Source organism: Nuphar pumila, chromosome 14, assembly GCF_984573655.1.
Source record: "Nuphar pumila chromosome 14, dmNupPumi1.hap1.1, whole genome shotgun sequence".
In the NCBI taxonomy this organism is placed as follows: Eukaryota; Viridiplantae; Streptophyta; class Magnoliopsida; order Nymphaeales; family Nymphaeaceae; genus Nuphar; species Nuphar pumila.
Genome location: NC_143262.1, coordinates 14,358,138 through 14,376,668, shown reverse-complemented (window position 1 = coordinate 14,376,668; position 18,531 = coordinate 14,358,138). Strand labels below are relative to the sequence as shown.

The window sequence follows — 18,531 nt, the reverse complement described above, 5'->3', positions numbered from 1 at the left end:
CTAGATGTTCAAGCTCTGCTCGAGCTCGAGCTCGAGCTCGAGCAGAGCTTGAACAACCTTTGCCTGAGATCGAAACGGCTGGCGAGAAAAAGAAGTGATTGGTGTCATGCATCATGCCTGCAGCCTGCTCTTGTCATGCACGCTCCCCAGTGCTCCATAACATGGGGGCTCTTTGCCTTTTGTAAAGATGAAAATGACTCTATTCCTATAGAATGGACAAACAAAAGTGGGGAAAAACCTTACTCATCTATAGGGTCAGACTCAAGAATTTACAGCAGTGAAGGTCTCTCAAAAGGTTTTTAAAATTAGTGTAAAATGGTTTTTGAAAGAGAAAAACATTGAGATTAGAGCCCATGCCTCTTTCAAAGATGACCAATGACTTATCCATTAAGGTAAAACCTCTCTTTATTATTATATTATGAACAAAATATATACATGTATAAAATCTATTTTTTTATATAGCTATATGAGCTGAGCTTATTCGGGCTTATCGAGCTTATTTGAGCTGGACTGCATGTTCAAGCTCGACTTGTTTATGTTTACCAAGCCTGAATCCTTGTTCAAGCTTGGCTCATTTATTTTTTCGAATGAGTTTGAGCCAGGGTCGATTCCGAGCTAGCTCACCTCGTTGTGCATCCCCTAGCTGGAGACATATATCAAATTTGAGGGCCACAATTTCTTATAAAAGTTGGGGAATGACTTTCCTGAAATGGGGCCGTTTCATGGGAAACCCTCTTCCTTTAGGGTCGCTTGTAACCTCTGTGACAAATATCGCTATATTTATAAAAAATATCGCTGATATATAGTGAGAAATTGCTTGAAAGTTTAAATCGATAATTTCTTGTGAGATTTTCAAACTGTGACAAATATCACGATATTATATTTTTAAAATATATTTATCATGAAAACCCCCAAGATTTTTATTTTTAAATGTGTTTTATTTATATTTTCTTATAAAAAATATTCTTTATTTTTTATTTACAAGAATTTTCCAAAAATACAAGATTTATGAAAATTTTCAAAATCTTCCGATTTTTTTGCTTGTCGAGATTTTGCCATTTTTAACTTTTGTCACTATGCTTGTAACCAACACCCCCCTTATTCTCTTTGTATTTCTATAATACTCCGATAAAGATTGTGTAAAATTAACCAAAATTCAGACTAGAATAAAATTCAGATCACTTTGACTTGAATAATACATGGGCTGGGTTTGAGTCAATTATCCAGCTTGACCCGATCCTATCCACCGAGCATTTTTTGTGTGTACGTATAGAAGGGCTGAAACCACACCACAATAGGCGGCTTATTGAAGGATGATAGGTCCCGTGGGCGGTTCATCTCTTCGAACAGGGGAAGAAGGGGTGAAGGAGGGAGTCTGGGAGGTGCCCTTGACTTTGGTTTCTCTACTCTTTCTTTCTTTGTTTCATTCAGAAGGGCTTGTCGAGCTCCTCAAAAAAAAAACCCAGTTCATAGATTGTCCTGGGAATATATATATATATATATATATATATATATATATATATATATATATATATATATATATATTAGTAATGACGGGGTATTCTCGGAGCACCCACTCCCACCTAATAGAAATTTTTATTGATCAAACCCGGTAGATACGTATAAGCATTATTTAGGTGAAAATAAGTATTGAATGATGTGATTATAGCATACATGAAGGTTATTTAAGACCTTTAAAAAATCAATGACTCACAATGTATATCGAAATTTTGTGACTTAAAAAAACCTATTTTTATGTGAAAAAAACATGATTCCTATCAAATAAACTATGTTGATTACATCTATAAGCTATAAGCTCTGATTGAGAAGATACAACACACTATGATTACATATATATATATATATATATATATATATATATATATATATAGAGAGAGAGAGAGATGAAAACCTACTAGATAGAAAAAGTACCAACCGGACCCACTAAGAATTTTTTTGGTGTTATTTCGAAATTTTGACCTTGCAAATGTATTCAGCATGATTGATTTACTAGAATTTGACACTTGAATCATGCATTTTGGATGAAAATATGATATTTTAAGCCTGAAAATTTTATGATAATTGTAGATCGTTGAGTTTTTAACCTTACAAAGACATACCTGCTTCTAATAAATCAATTCTGTATGGTCAGAATTTTGAAAAAGCACTGAAAATTGATGATCCCAAGCAATCAGGTATTGGAATTGATGACAGAATCATGTGTTTCCAATGAAAAAGTGATATTTGGATCACAAAAAAATTTACAAAGATTTTGATTTTTCAAATATAATAAAATCCCACTTATGTGTGGGAATCAAATGCTGCAAGAGCTAATCCCTATAAAACGAAGTAAGTAGATCACCACCTATAGGGTCAGAATTTAAAAATAAAACAAAAGGCTAGAAATATCCATTTAGCAACTGCTAATCACTTTTCTGGCTAACCTCCAACTAATTGAGTTTTTGAAGAAAAAAAATTATGTTTTTTTCTTAAATCTGACCATACAAATGTGTTCAACATACTCAACTTACTAGGGAATGACACTTGGATCATGTTTTTTTATAAGTAAACAAGATTTTTTAAGCCTTGAATATTTATGAAAATCTTAGTTCATCGATTTTTAAACATTATAAAAATTACCTGCTTATAGGAATGAGATGATCCAAGAGTCGATTCCTATAAAATCAAATATATAGGACACATATTTACTCTCTCTCTCTTTATATATATATATATATATATATATATATATGAGAGTAACAGTGGATGAGGTTTTTGTCCACTGTTATTCAGACGCTCGATCAGTGGCGGGCACACGTTAACGGGTAAAATGCCCCTTTAGCTCGTGACCGCTGCTAAAGGGTTTTTTTTCACCCTGCTTATTAGCGGCAGTCAAGGACCACCAATAATGATCCCAAATCAACTTTAGGAACGCGTTTGACCCGCACCTCTAACATTTTTGGGGTCCTCCACTACCCCCTTCCCCGTATATATATAGTAATGGGTCGGTGCTAAACCCATTTGGTGCTAAATTGCATGCTGGGTTTTCCAGGCTTTTTTATTTTATTTTTAAATACTGACAGTACATATGTGATCCATGTAATCTATGTATTTGATTTTATAGGGATAAACTCTTGAAGCATTTGATTCCAAGACATGGGTGAGTTTTTATAAAGTTCGAAAAATCAAGGGTCCAAAATCTTTGTAAATTTTCAAGGCTCCAAACATCATTTTTTCATTGAAAACACATGATCCAAGTGTGGATTCTTAGTAAATCAACCATGCCCAATACATTTATAGAATCGGAACCGCGCAAAGAGTACCGAAAAAATTGAAAAACCCATTTAACACATGGTTTAGTACCAAATGGGTTTTGGCACGGACCCATTTTTGATATATATATATATATATATGTGCATTCAACACTTTTTAAAATTATATGGGGTGCACTTGGGGCTCCATTTTCTTGACCCAGTAGGGTGCACAAAAACCCACTCAAATAACAAGCAGTCAGGTCACGGTTTGAGCTTGACTTATGCCAGGTCCATAAAATGGAAATCCAAACCCAATCCAATTAGAGAGCATTTTCTTCATAAATGAACCAAAAAAACTCTTGGGCGGTTGGATATCCAACAAAAGTGATAGCCCAAACCAGACCTGCATGTTCCTTATGTTGAATCAAATAACATTAGAGTCAATATTTTTTATGCTCATAACGGGGTATCTGGTTCAGGTAAAGTAGGGTAACTGATACATATCTAGGGGTGGGCATCGGGCCGGCCCTGCCCAGGCCCGTTTAGAGCTTGGCCCACCGAGCTTTAAGTGTGACCTGGCTCGTTATGGCCCTGTTATTAACAAGCTCGGGTTTGAAAAGTAGCCCACGGCTTGGCCCATGCCAATGTGAACAGGGCCGGGTTCGGTCAAGTCTGACCCAAATCCATTTGTAAATAGTAATAATTAACAAGTTTTCAACTTCCCATGTACCCAACTAATTATCTTTTTAGTTTCTCGGTATCCTGTGAGTCGGTCCTGACCCAGCCCACATATATAACGGGTCAGGTTTCAACCCGGTACCTAACGAGTCTGAGTTTCAACCTGGTACCTAAAGTGCTGGGACCTAAAATCTTGGCTAAAACCCAAGCCATGGCAGGCCAGGTCAGCTTGGCCCATCAGGCTTCCCGGCCCGTTGCTTACACCCTATATATATATATATATATATATATCTGACTTATTGATAGCCCTACTAGTAATGAGTCGGACATCTGACCCGTTGACATACCATCAAGATACTGCCAATGACCAGAGTGAAATATGAAAGCCAAGCTACGCAAGCAATACGAGGGAAAAGCCTTTTAAGTCTTCCTTGGATGATGTATTTTGCTTGAAAAACGGTGTTACCATGCCACCAGTGTGACCAGCAAGAAACACACCAATTTTTCTTTCTTTTCTTTGGTTGTAAACGAAGCACCGTAGTAGAAAAAACTAAGACCTAAGGAGTTGAGATCAAAGGACCGGTTATGTGATATGGCTAAGTGCCATAGCCAATCACATGCAAGCATTGCATGGGTCCCACAGTTTTAGAGTGCAGGCCCCACATAAAATTCTGTCATGTGATTAACTGTGGCACTTAGCCATGGCACATAGCCGCTTCCCGGATCCCTGCTCGAGCAGTAGGTATAATTGCATAAGGGACCCTTGATTGAGTAAAATGTATTTTTTTTAAAAGGCAAGTTGTGGTTAGGCAGATCCCCATTAGGGAGAAAAGTGGACCAGGGGAAAATGGGGCCCTGTCTGGTCTCGTTTGGACTGAATATGGAGGACATGCAACGGGGATGGCAGTCAAAATCAAAACCCATGCAAGGATGGACTTACGCTTTTCTCCTCTCACCCCGTTCCTGTCTCCAATCCCCACCTTGCCCGGTCCTGTCCCATCCGTGATCCTTCTTTATGGATGGCAGTGGACCTAGGGGAAACGAGGCCCCACCCTGCCTTGCTCCGTTTGAACTAGGGATGGAGGACATGAAACCGGGATGGATGTGGGAATGAAGGTTAAAATCAAGACCCGTGCAAAATGAAGGCAGGGATGAAGGGCAGGATTTTTAGATGGGGCGGGGGTGGAGACCTTGTCCCCCACCCCGCCCGAGTCCACTGTCATCCCTAATCCCCACCGGTATTATTCTGTCACTGAGGTTTTGATCCTGCGGATACCCCTTGGTGATTCAGTAAGATGTATTGATCCAGACATGGTATTGATAAACGAGACGAACAAACCGAACATGAGGTGATCAAGGTTGGCTCATTTTTTTGGCGATCTGAAGGGAACTTAAGCTCGAGCGCAATGAATCGAGTTTGAGTTGGCTCATTTAAAAAAGTTTTAAAGCTAAAAGTAATAAGATTTGTACTCTAAACTAATTGAGCCAAGCTCAAGCAAACACGTTAAAAATTAAAGAAACACATTGCTTCAAAATTGCAGGCAATAGAATAAACACTTCCACTGTTTATTTTATACTCCATTATGTCATTTGAAATATATCTGCATACATTTATTATTGATTAACATGCATGTATGAGTTAAGCTAAGCTGAGTCTAATATCTATATGTTCATCTCGCTGAACTTATTTTACAAGTTCAAACAAGCTCAGCCACCACCGGAGAGTTGCGGATCTCAAAGAAACTTATACACAGTCATTTCACTTCACTATGCCATTGCTAGAGTGGGTAGAAAGGTTCAAACAAAATCAGATTAGCTCGGATTCAGTAATTTTCAGATCTGAGCCGCATCTGACCTGTCTACATCCCTAACCTATGTCACAAGGATACTATACCGCGAGGGTCACCCACATAGCCTGTAGAGCGGTCGTGAAGGTGTTGAGTTGAAGACGCCGGATCAAACACAATTGGTGCACATGTGTGTTCATAGCTTTCGTAAGTGAGCCACATAAGACAGGTGGTGTTATCATTGCAAAATTTTACTTTTGCAAGTCAAACTGACTTTTGAAAAAGATTTTGAAAATAACTCATCTCCGTTTTAAAATGTGGGAAAATTTCGAACAATGAAACTCACTTGTCGGTACGAGGTTCAACCATTCTTAGCACCATAACCAGAAGTAATCGAACCAATGATCAATCTTATGTTTCGTTTTGCTCAACTTGTTTAAATCGATGTTTTATTCCTAAATGCACAAAGAATCAGGCATGTGCTCTGAATTTTAAAAAATGCAGATTAAAAATATGGTGTTTGCTTCAGATATTTTGCGGATTCTTGAAAAAGAAGATACTTTAAAAATCATGAATTGCATTAAGAAAGTATTTTAAAGAAAAGAAAAATCGATTTCTAAAGAAAAGTCAGATGTTTTGAGAAAATCGATTTTGAGAAAAACTCAAATGACTTTAAAAAAAATGATTTTTCTGAGATAGGATCTTTGAATTTTCTCAAAAGAGTGGGTGTGTGGCCCTGTGAAATCCTTTAATGATGTCATCTGAACCTAAGTGATGCATGAATGCAGTTTGAGAAAATATTTTCTAAAGAATTTTGAAAAAAAGGATTTTTGTGCCTTATAGAATTTAGATGAAATAAACTCAGTATATATCCCTGACTATGGCTACGAATATGCATTGAATATAACTTATTTGATTTTAAAAGAGAAAAATACTTAAATTTTTTTTGAAAATATCCAATGATTTTTAAAGATAGCCTAATAGTGTAGGTTGGTTGTAGCTTAAAAGAAGATGATAAATCTGGATATTGTTCGTATTCTGACTATGGCCACAAATACGAACTTAATCGAGTTTATCAACTCCTTAGAAGCTAGTGCATGTGTCATTTGTGTAGATTATGGTGAGTTTGAATATGCATGAATCATCATCCATCACACATTGACATTATTTGAAAATAAAACTACATGCAATGCAGTCCTATTCTAAGCAAGAAATTAAATTCTTATTCCAAATTTTTATAATTTACATCAATAATAAATTAAAAATAAAAAAAAAGGAAAATAAAAAAATACAGTCTTGAGTGTCCCTGCAAAACTAGCAAACTTATTAGTGAAGATATGTCAGCTTTTCTGGATTTGTCCAACAATATCTGAAAATTGCTGAATTTATTTGGAGATAAGCCTTTTTTCATGCTTTCCTGAGATAAACATAAAAAAAGATTATAAAAAATAGAATAAATAATAAAAATAAATAATTTTGAGAAAATAACCAAAATTTCCCTGAAAACAAGACTATGACATTGAAATCAAAGTTTTCAGAAAAGATTTTTGTAAAACTTTTAATTTAGGGATCAAACAGATTCAAAGCAATGCCAAATCGGGTGTGGAGCACCCTAGCATGGTTATGAATATGATCAAACCTTAAAAATATAAAATTTTTCATGAAAAAATCAGAATATCATAAAAATATCAATTTTTGCCCGTATTTCAGTTAAATCGGGACTCCACGGGCATCCTATTTTTATGATTTAACTAAATAATGCATCAAATGAATTTCAAAATTCATAAAAATCAGCATGGATACTTTTAATAACCCTAGAATTAAAGTATAATAAAAAATATATATTTTTAGTATTATTTTGATATAAAACTTAAATAAAAACATAAAATTATGCAATTTTGCCTACGAGCACATACCTATCACAGTGTCAGACCCGAATCAGACATCAAACAATAATGAAAAACTGTAAAATTTTACATAAAGAAACTAGACAATTGAACAAAAATATTTCCTTTTACAGATCAAAAAAATATCTCTGGTTAGGGAGATATCGTTCTGACAATATACGCTTAATTCCGACAAACGTATAACAGTTCCAGAATAGGCAGTTCTGGTTTAGGTCCAAATAAAAATAGCAAGCAGAGTTAAAAAATTAACAAAATCATACTGATAAAACTAGACATGATGGTGAATCTGTGGCATCTTACGAATCAGAAAAACGATCTTTGGTTAAAGAGATATGATCCACATAAGTTGACCTAGGGCTTAAACCATACATAACGATCTCTGATAAATAGATTTTGATTTCTGATAAAGTAAAAATAACTGACAACCATGGAAAAATCTGAAAATTTTACAGGACATACTAGACATCCTGCGAACCTACTTCTTTTTATAGATCGTCGATCGAATCTCTGATGAGGAAGATATCGCCTCGACAAATCGTACCTGATTCTATATAACATTTTCACAATACAGGAACAGGTTTCGATTTTTGATTTTTTAGCAGAGTTACAGAACTCAAAATAATCTAAATTTTTTATGGAAAGTCACTGATACATGCATGATTCAACCCTAAAAAAATCAGATTTTATTGACAGAAAAATGCACATGAAATAACATCATTCCTACATTCCTAGAATCATGATACGCGTATTATCGATAAAGCATGAATAACCCTAATCTAAACATGAAAATAATAAAGAAAAACTTGTAAATAACATAATGAATTTTGATTTGATGCTTGAAGGAATAAAATAAATATTAATATGATAAAATAAATAAAAATATTCAGAGAAACACGATTAGAATATTGATTTGGCCTTTGAAAGAAGGATTCGATCCATAGAGGGTTCAAATCTTATTTTTTTTGGCGTAAAGATAAAAAGCAATACTCCAAGTTATTTCAACTGATTAAAAATGTGGAAATCACCCTCACGCAACATTAGATCATCTTCTTGAATTGCCTTCAAGGTTCTTGAGCAGAAACAAAGCTAAAATCCAATCTCAAGTGGGGGCGACAATGGATAAAATAGCAAATAAAGCGTTAAAACTAAAAAAAATAAAAAATACAAAAATTAGAAGAAATCTCACCTTGGGGGAGCTGCAACAATGGAAGAAGGAGAGACTGTTGGAGGAGAGAGAAGGAGCAAGAAGAGAAGGAGGAAAACAATGAGGGGGTCGACCCCCTATGGCCCCCTTTTATAGAAATTTTGGAACTCTTGATTAAGAGTTGTAGTTTTTTGAAACTCTTACTAATTAATTAAGATGGAACATGGGGGCAATTTTTGGTGAAATCCCAACCTAACAAGGCACTAATTAGCATAATTGCGTTCTAATTGAATTAAAACTATTTTAAATGTGGCGCCACCTACTCTGGGCCCACATTTGGTTTTTAAAACTTTTAATTTAGAAGTTAAAAACAAGGTTTAAAATGCTAAGGTGAAAATGAACTTTTAAAAATCAATTTTAACTTTTTCAAAGTTCTGACTTGAGTAAAACACTGACTAGACCTAAACTAACTAAAATACTTTCAAATGTGGCACCACCTAGTGTGAGCCCCACTTGTTTTTCAAAAACGATTTTCAAAGTTGGAAAATAAAGGGGTTAAGAACAAGATTTTCAGAAAGGGTTTAAAACAAAAGGTAAAAATCAAAATTCTAAATCCTCTAGAGTCCTAGATGAATTGAAAATCTCTTGAATATGGCACCAAGTATGTGGGCCTTGTATTTGAGTTTTGAACAGGTTAAAATAAATGTTAAAAAATGGGTTTTTAAAACAGATGGAAATAAAAGCAAAGAACAAATTCGAGAAAATTAAAATCCTAAACCAACTGAAACTTCTGACTAGAGTCCTAAAATTTTGAAACTCTTAAGTTTTGGTTTTTTGAAAGACAGCCGAAGATGTTTTGAAAGATCGTCTCAGAGATTAGTAAAAATGAACAAAAAGATAAGATCAGGGTTAGAGTCCTAATCAACTAGGATTTTAAAATAGAGTCCTAAAATTTTGAAACTCTAAGAATTTGATCTGTTTTCGAAAAACAAGTAAAATAAGAGTAAAGAAATGAAATTAGAGTAGAGTTTTGAACCGACTGGGACTCTGGGGCAGAGTCTTAAAATTTTGAAACTCTACAATAAAGTCTTAAAATTTCAAAATTTAATTCTTTAAAAGATAAATAAAAAAGTTTTTGAAAGATTTTCTAAAAAATAAAGTCAGGGTTAGAATCCTAATCCAACTGAAACCTTGGAACAAAGTCCTGATTCGACTAGAACTCTAAAATTTTGACTTCTTTCGAAAGGTTTTGAAAGATTTTCTTAAAAATAGGTAAAAATAAAAATGAGAGATAGAGTCCTAATCCGACTGAAACTCCGAGATAGTCATAATCCGACTAAAACTCTGAAAAAAGGCCAAATAAAAGAAATGGGCAGGGGTAAGGCCACCTCTAATTTAAAACTAAAAAAAAAAATTGAAAAGGGTTTAAAATATAAAAAGACAGAGTCCTAAATAAACTAAAACGCTGAAATAACTAAAATTTGAGAAATGAAAAAAGTGATCCAGAAGCGACACCACCTACATGGGTCTCATCTGAGAATTGAGATCGGTTAAAAATTGAGTTTAAAATGAATCCAGATCCTGGGGGTTGACAAATGGTGAATATCGATCTAAAACCTAGGTTTTTGAAATTGATTTCGAAAGAAAAACTTTAAAATCAAATCTGGATTTTAGATTTTAGAAAATTAGAGTGTTGGATCTCGAAAATGATATGCAATGCAATGAAATAACATGAAATGACAAGAAATGATATGAAATGATACAAAATGGTATGAACTGAGATGCAAAATGCAAACCCTGAATGAGGGATTTGAAGTCCCGAACCCCTCGCAGAGACAAATAATTGAACATTTTTATTCGAAGGCAAAAAATGATGATTGAAATTGAGCCCAAAATAAAGATTAAACTTTGAAATATTTGAATTTGGGGCAAAATTCATGCTTTGAATAGCCCTGGCTCAGATGTCGACCAATTGGTTTCCTGAAGGATTTAGAGAGCGGGCCGTAATGACAAGAGGAAAGGGTTTGTGAGTTAAGGTAAAAAATTTGAGGTGTTTACAAGTGGTCGTGGGTCTCCACGTGGGGTTTTTCTTTGCTTGGGTTATGATTATTGGTCATCAAGAAAAATAAAAAGATACTCCAACTTACCTTCGGGCCGAATTCTTTTATATATTATCATTGATGAAATAATGACACAAGAATAACGTGTCACGTGTCTTCTTGTTGTATCCATGTGACGTTATCCTTAATATGAGCAGGGTTTGTCGTTGGCTAGAGAATAGGGTGTTACGACAATGAAGCCATACATGATACTTCAAGTACAAGGTTTTGATGATGAGCAAGTAGAATCAACTGCATTTCAGCTAAGGCTATGAAGAAATTGAAGAATTCGGTGAAGAATCCTTGAAGACTAGTGTGCAAATGTTTAATTCATTAAAAGTCTTAGATTCTTGTAAGAGCCTTACTTAGAGTGCATATTTAGGTTGCATTTCACCTTAAAAGTCTTTAGAAAAACTTTTCTAAAAGAAACTCTTTTTAGAAAACTCTTTTCTTAAATTTTCATGTTTATTAGTCGACCAATAGACTTATCAGTCGACAAATCCTTTCGTGCCATATTTTCTAAAAAAGTCATTTTTGTCAAAATTAGTCGACCGAAGGTTTTATCAGTCGACTGGACAGAATGTCTGTTTTCTGGAAAATTAACAGCAGTCGACTAATGGTTTTATCAGTCGACTGAACAAAACATGTGTTTTCTGAAAAATTTAGCAGCAGTCGACTAATGCTTTTTATCAGTCGACCGAACAGAATGTTTGTTTTTCAGAAGTTTTTAGCAGCAGTCGACTAAAAGGTTTTTCAGTCTACTGATGATATTATCAGTCGACTAACTTTTCTCAAGTCGACTAAGTTTCAAAAGTTCAGATTTTCAAACGGCTCGATTAACAGATCAGTCGACCGACGATAACTGTCGGTCTACTAATAACTAACTATTAGTCGACTAACTGATGTTTCAGTCGACTAATTTTGCCGTTTTCCTGAAACTTCAAAAAGGCGTATCTTTTCATTTTTCAAACGTTTTGATCGTTCAAAATAGACAGTTTTGACACCCTTTCATACTCTCAACGTATGGAATCTTTTAACTATAAATATGAGTGCATTTTACACTAAAAAACAACAAGAATTCAATCGATTTGAATAATTTACTTCTTGTTTTTCACTCCTGTTCATTCAAGTATTTGTTTTCTCACTCACGTGATATTTTCACTTCAGTTTTTCACTCAAATCACTTTGAGAGATAGTGAATTCGTGAGTAGAGTATTTCAACAACCTCAAAAGCCAATTGCATCTCATTTGCGTTCAAAAGAAAGACTCATAGGTTGTATTGTAAGTTGTTATTTCTTTTGTGTAAAAAGAAAGACTCATTGGTGTAAAGGAGTTGTTTGCTTTCAGTAGGATTGTTACTGAAAGTGGGACCGGTTATGGTTTGTGTGATCTTGTAGTTTACAAGGTTGATAGTGGAAAATCTCAAGCGGGTTTTGCTTGGGGACTGGATGTAGGTCGGGTTTGACCGAACCAGGATAAAATCTTGTGTTCTTTGTGTGTTTGCTTTGAGATTTGCAAAATCATTCAATATTCTGCAGAAATTTTTAAAAGCACTATTCACTCTCCCTCTAGTGCTTGTTGCCTCGATCCTAGTGCACTTTCATAGGGATGGTAATGGACTACTGCGGGTGTGATGGACAAGCCTATCTCAAAATTTTGCCCTCCATCTCCGGTTTTGATTTTCACTTTCATCCCCAGCCCAAAAGAGGTGGGTTCGGGCGGATCTCTTTTTCCCCGGTAGATTGCCATCCCTACTCCTCCCATAATCAGTCAGCCAAAGCCATTGTTTTGTCAATACTATACTTTCCGAATCATTGACGGTTCAGAAGCAACTCATACAAAGCGACTAGATAAAGAAAAATTCAAGAACTTGATGCCTAAAAATGAAAACAAAAATAAAAAACTCTACTGGAGAGGGCCGCTGCTGCCTTCTGCAGTTAGAGAAATGGGACCCGCTGCCGTCTTCGAACAAAACCGAAAAAGAGAGGAAGGAAATGGCCACTGCCGCCTTCCACCGAGGAGAGAAATAGAACTCACTTTTGGGTTATTTATATATATATATTGGATTTAAATGTTGTTTTATAATATAATAAAAGTATATTAATATTTTCATTAATAAAGGATCGGGGTGCAAGAGTAAGTCAATCTCGGCTTCCATCTCCGCACGAGTTTTGGTCTTCACTTTCATCCTGGGTTCATTCTCCCTTTTATGTTCTCTCGGTCCACTGCCATATGTGATTTTTGAGGAATGGTTGTTGAAAAGAATTTGCTCATCGAAAAAAAATTGCTCGCTTTTTTCGACTTTAGAGAGAGAGAATATGCTTTTAGAGTTCCGTCCCTACCATTGATGCTAAAGTTCGGTCCTATAATATTTCCTCCTCAAAATTACGAATGCTCTCTCTCTCTCTCTGCGGTTCAGGTGAGCAGCCAACTCTTTCTTTTGCTGTAAGTCTTTGTTCATGTGCATGGTTCAGTATCTGTGAATTCTTGTTATTGTTCTTATTTGCTGGATGTAATTTGAGAGGTAAAATTATGGGGAATAAAGATTAGATGAGGTGAGAATATATGGTGGAATATATTCCAATCTTTGTTGTCTTTAAAAGGGTGTGTGGGGGTTTTCCGTTGAAAATGCCGCGTTTTATTGCAAGAACGAAGCCGAGTGAATTTCGACTCTTGTTCGGAGACGTTAGTGCCTCAAACAGTGGATGCTAAATTGGGTAATTCCTTTTCCCCTCCACTGTGGTTTCGGAGTGCTTATCAGTGTAGGGAAGAGGTTCTGTTTGGATGGACTGGAGGATCATGTTTTTGTTTTGTTTGATTTGAGGGCTGTGTTGTGTTTTATCCTCGCGGCTATCATGGTTTCTTTGTTTTTGGTTTAGGCGCTTCTTGTCGTGGGATGATTGTTGTGCCATTATCTTTTCTTTTCTTCCTTTTTTTGGTGTTCTTGGTGTCTGTGCGATTGAAAGAATTCGATGGAGTCAGATTCTGCTTACCCAATGGGGGGGGTTGTGTCAGGGAGGCCAGAAGTCTCCATTAGTAAACTCCGAGATGGTGTGGGTCATTCTGCTGCATAAATGTTCTGAAATGCATATTTTGAAATGTTGGTATTTGCGAGGATGATTCGTTCTTCTTCTGGTTGTACGTGTGTGGCTGTTAGTGCTCCCGATTCGCGCTGTGTGTTATAGATTAAAAGTATCCATATGTTTTTTGCAATGAAAATCAGAGGGATACGAAAGAAAGGTTTCTTATCTGAAAAAGTTCATAGGTCATTTTACGTGTTAAGCCGAGTTGGCTGTAAGTGGTGAAATATACTGAAGAAGCTTGGAGGTGAAGCCATCACTTGCATGTTACGAAATCTTAGCGTATGATGCACTAAATTGTTTTGTAGCTTGAGTACATTAATTAATACGAGTTCTGTTGTTGGTAATCTGCATCTTTTTCACTGTTGTAACTTTTTCCTTCACGTACTTTCTAAATGGAGAATTTATATTTATTTCATATTCATGAGACTATGGGTAGCTCATGCTCAATTGTCCCAGCATTGGACTTATGATCGATTGAATTGTGGGCCTGTTGTATAGTGTTTGTGAGGTCGTGACTCGCAATAGGAAACCCGATATTATGCTATTCTTTATGTCTGAAGTATATGTTTGTCATGGCCATTAGATCACATGTTCTCTGTTCTTTTTTTATACTTCTTCAAACTTGATATTAGTTTCACAAATTGAAGCAACCTGCATATTTAAGAAATGAATGTTCTGAAATTGGGTGAATTTTTTTAGTCTTGTAGTGTCAAACATGAAGTGGGTTTACTGAGATACGTGTGGCATTGAATTGTCACATGTATATGATGCAACAAAATAAAGAATAGCATTAAATTGTCACATGTATATGATGCAACAAGATAACATGCACAGTCAAAGGCCAAGTTCTTTTTTGGGTGAAAATTTGTGTAAAGCTTTTCCTTGATTGGCCTTGACCCTTGAGTGTCACATTGGTTTATTTTGTTAATATTTGGTACCATCATTATGTATTTCATACACTGCATTTAAAAGAAAACATGGGAAAAAGAAGAATTTGTCCAAAACTATCTCCTGTGAGATTGAATTATCATATACATATAATGAACAATAGAATATGCACAGTAAAAGGTCAAGTTCTGTTTTGGGTGCAAACTTAGGCAGAGCTTGTCTTTGGTTGGCCTTGACCTTTGAGTGTCGCATAGATTTATTTTCTTAATTCTTGATAAAATCATTCTTTATTTCAGTCACTGTGTTTAAAAGGAAAATGGGAATCGGGTGTCAACTCTGTTAAAATGTCTAGCTATTTGTAAATACATATAGTAATATGTGTATACTAGGTTTATGTATGTCTATGTATTTACTTCTTCTTTTGTATTTTTTTGTTTTTATATTTTATTATTATCTTGTAATAGGCAGTGCCCATTAGGGGCACTTTAGTCTTTATTTTTGTAGCTGTTAGGGCTAGCCCTACTAGCTGTTGGACTAGCCCAATGGCTAGCTCAACTAGCCGTTGGACTAGCCAAATGGTTAGTTGAGCCGAGTCTCTCCCATTCTTTGTAGTATATATATGTGGGATCTAACCCACATATTCTCATGCTTCTCTTAAACATTTTATGTTAAATAAAATATTTATTTTTCATGTGTGTTGTAGCCTTTAGTGGCTTGTGCTATCTTCACACTTGTGTATCTTTGTATCCCTTAGTAGCATCTATTTGTGTATACTCTTGTTTCATTACATGGTATATGAGCCTTGAGTTTTTGGAGTTTTCGGTTTCGTGTTCGTGCTCATGGATCATATGTTGGAGGCTCGTGAAAGAGTTTCTTGGTGGATCTTTCATCATCTACTCAACTTTTCTCCCCTTCTTCTCTTCTCATTCCAATGGACAACAAATAAGTTATGATTGTCCCCATCAAATTTGATGGAAGCAACTACAACACATGGGCCATGACGGAGAATTTTCATGGGCAAAGATTTGTGACAATATGTGTAACGCCCCAAAAATTTCAGCTTGTGATTTCAAAAACATTATTAAAAAAAAAAACCTTTCAAAGATTTAAAGTTTTCACTTTTAAAAGCGACAACGGAAGACATTTAGAAAGTAACACAAGTTAACAAATCCTGGGTACGTTAGCTGAAAAACTATCATTTCACATGAACAACTACTTAAAGGAATTGAGGAAATAAAACAATAGATCATTAATAAAATCTGCAGTTTATTACAAAAATGAGCATTTTCCCAATGTCCAATAATCTAAAGAAAAACTCCAAAACTCAGATCCAAGACGACAACAGAAAAAAGAGAAATCTTGAGCCATCGTGCACCACGTCATCTGCTGCCTGTGAAGTCCTACTCATCACCTGCCCATGAAATGAGTCAGTTTCATAACAAATCAGTAGGTGCACGAATGAGCAATGTAAAATAAAATAAAGCAGGACATTCATGAGATAAACAATTTATTACATCAAAACAACAAGTACAATTGTAATATATTCTAGCAAGTGTAACATATGCAAAGAGCTATTGTTTTAAACAGGTATAGCGACAACATTTCAAGCAGTATAAGTCTCAATTATCTACAACTATTTAAAAAGATATTATTTAAGTTCTGATATTAACTGGCTTGTGGGTACGCACAGACGTGAAACGTAGAAACAACCGAGACCGATCCGAAGGTTTATTATGTCAGGTGTTTTCATTAACCCGGATGACTGACTGAGTCCGCTCTTAAAGGGACGGTCAGCAGAGCCGTACCTGTGTTTTATGGGGCCTGAGGCAGAGGGAAAAAATGGGCCCCCTATTAATAGTAGGAGTTCGGCGACAGCCCCTCCGATTTTTTTTTAAAGAATCAAAATAACAATAAAATTTGCATTCACATTAAACAAATATAATATTTCAAATATTTATATTATATTAAATAAAAATATATAAAATATTTATATAAAATACCTAAACAATACTCATTGGCCTTAAAAATGGGCCCCTAAATTTTTTTTGGGCCCAAGGGCCCTGAGGCCCAAGCCTCATTGGCCTCTTTACAGGTCCGGCTCTGACGGTCAGTGACCAAGAGAGTAAATCCTCAAAGGCATTCGTGGCCCATGGATGCATCCAACTTCTGCAGAAGTACTTCGGAGTTACTGCCTAGGATAATTTATGGTAATCCCAATTCCCCTAACTTTGATGACTAGGGAAGCCGAGTCTTTTGCCCGTGGGGTGGTTGTTAACAACTTGTCCATCAGAGTTTTTGTACCATCCATTATCTCCCTTGATGAACTGTGAAGGTCGAATGGGCACAACGGGGGTTTCTTAACCGCCGCCTCATTCTACATGCTTTGGTCTGTTAGGCCCACTCAAGCATCTTGCCTGTGAAGGCGAGTTGTCTCCATTTATGTGATATCAGCATTGTGCTATATGCACGCTTCGAGGTTGCCACAACCTCATTATCCAAACATCGTAACACCCAGGGGATGTACTTGTCTAAAAGTACGGTCCTACCTACCTAGAGGTACGACTATGACGAGAGGGCAACATTTAATGTCCTGTGATTCTTTTAATCCATACATGATATGTATTGCTCTTTGAGCATTTGGCCTGTGGAGGCCGACATTATTTCATTTATATCAATAAAGTGTTGATTGTTCACTTCGAGGTACTCAATGACCTCTCGTACTATTTATACCGTACCTGTCTTAAGGTCCGGTTACGATATCAAATTCGTGGGTTTCTTGATGGATAATCCATCACAGTATTTCATAAAATCAGTAATATACTTGGCATGCTCAAATACTAAGAAACAAGAAGTCTCAGACAAGTCCTGGGATCACTGTGGATCCAATCATTTCTTCCGAGTAACCGCCTCGGGGTACCAATAATTGCATTTAGCAATGCATACTAGATCACAAGCTTTATAAGAAGGAATTCATTCTCGAGGAGTCAGCACCTCCTCTCGAACTTTTAGTGCTTTTACACAATTTCACACTTTTTCATAAAAGGGCATAATGTGGTACATGCACCTGCACACCCTACAAGGCTTGCCTGAGTGTAACGCCCCAAAATTTCGACTTGTGATTTCGAAAACTTTATCGAAAAATCTTTCAAAGATTTAAAGTTTTAACTTTTAAAAATGACAGCGGAAGACATTTAGAAAGGAACACAAGTCAACAATTTTGGGTACGTTAGCTGAAAAACCATCATTCACATGTACAACAACTTAAAGGAATTTAAGAACTAAGGCAATCGATTAAAATCTGCAGTTTATTACAAAATGAGCATTTTATTCCAAAGTTCAATAAATCTAAGAAAACTCCAAAAAGTCCCAGAGCCAAACCGTCAGCAGAAAGAAGATGAATCTTGATCCACGTTGCACCACGCCATCGGCCGCCAGTGAAGTCCTACTCCTCACCTGCCCATGAAATGGGTCAGTTTCATAACAAACCAGTAGGTGCACGAACAGATAAGTAGAATGAAAATAAAACAGGACATTCATGAGATAAGCAGTTATGATATTTAAGCAATTAAAGCAGTTATAGTCTATTCTAACAAATGTAATAAGTGTAAATAGTGGTTAGTTGAAGCAGTGTAAGTCTCAGTCATCTACATCTATTCATGAATATATTCTTTAAGTTCTGATATTAGCTGAC

The 18,531-nt window shown here is 35.8% G+C and overlaps 1 protein-coding gene across 1 annotated transcript in view; it reads left to right on the top strand.

The window, feature by feature from the left end:
* Positions 1-13,138: 13,138 nt before the first annotated feature.
* Positions 13,139-18,531, top strand: part of LOC149816459 (uncharacterized) — a 96,615-nt gene continuing 91,222 nt past the window's right edge. Inside the window, exon 1 of the mRNA XM_089987780.1 lies at positions 13,139-13,424. The gene's annotated coding sequence lies outside the window, so the exon portion shown is untranslated. The remainder of the gene's footprint in view (positions 13,425-18,531) is intronic.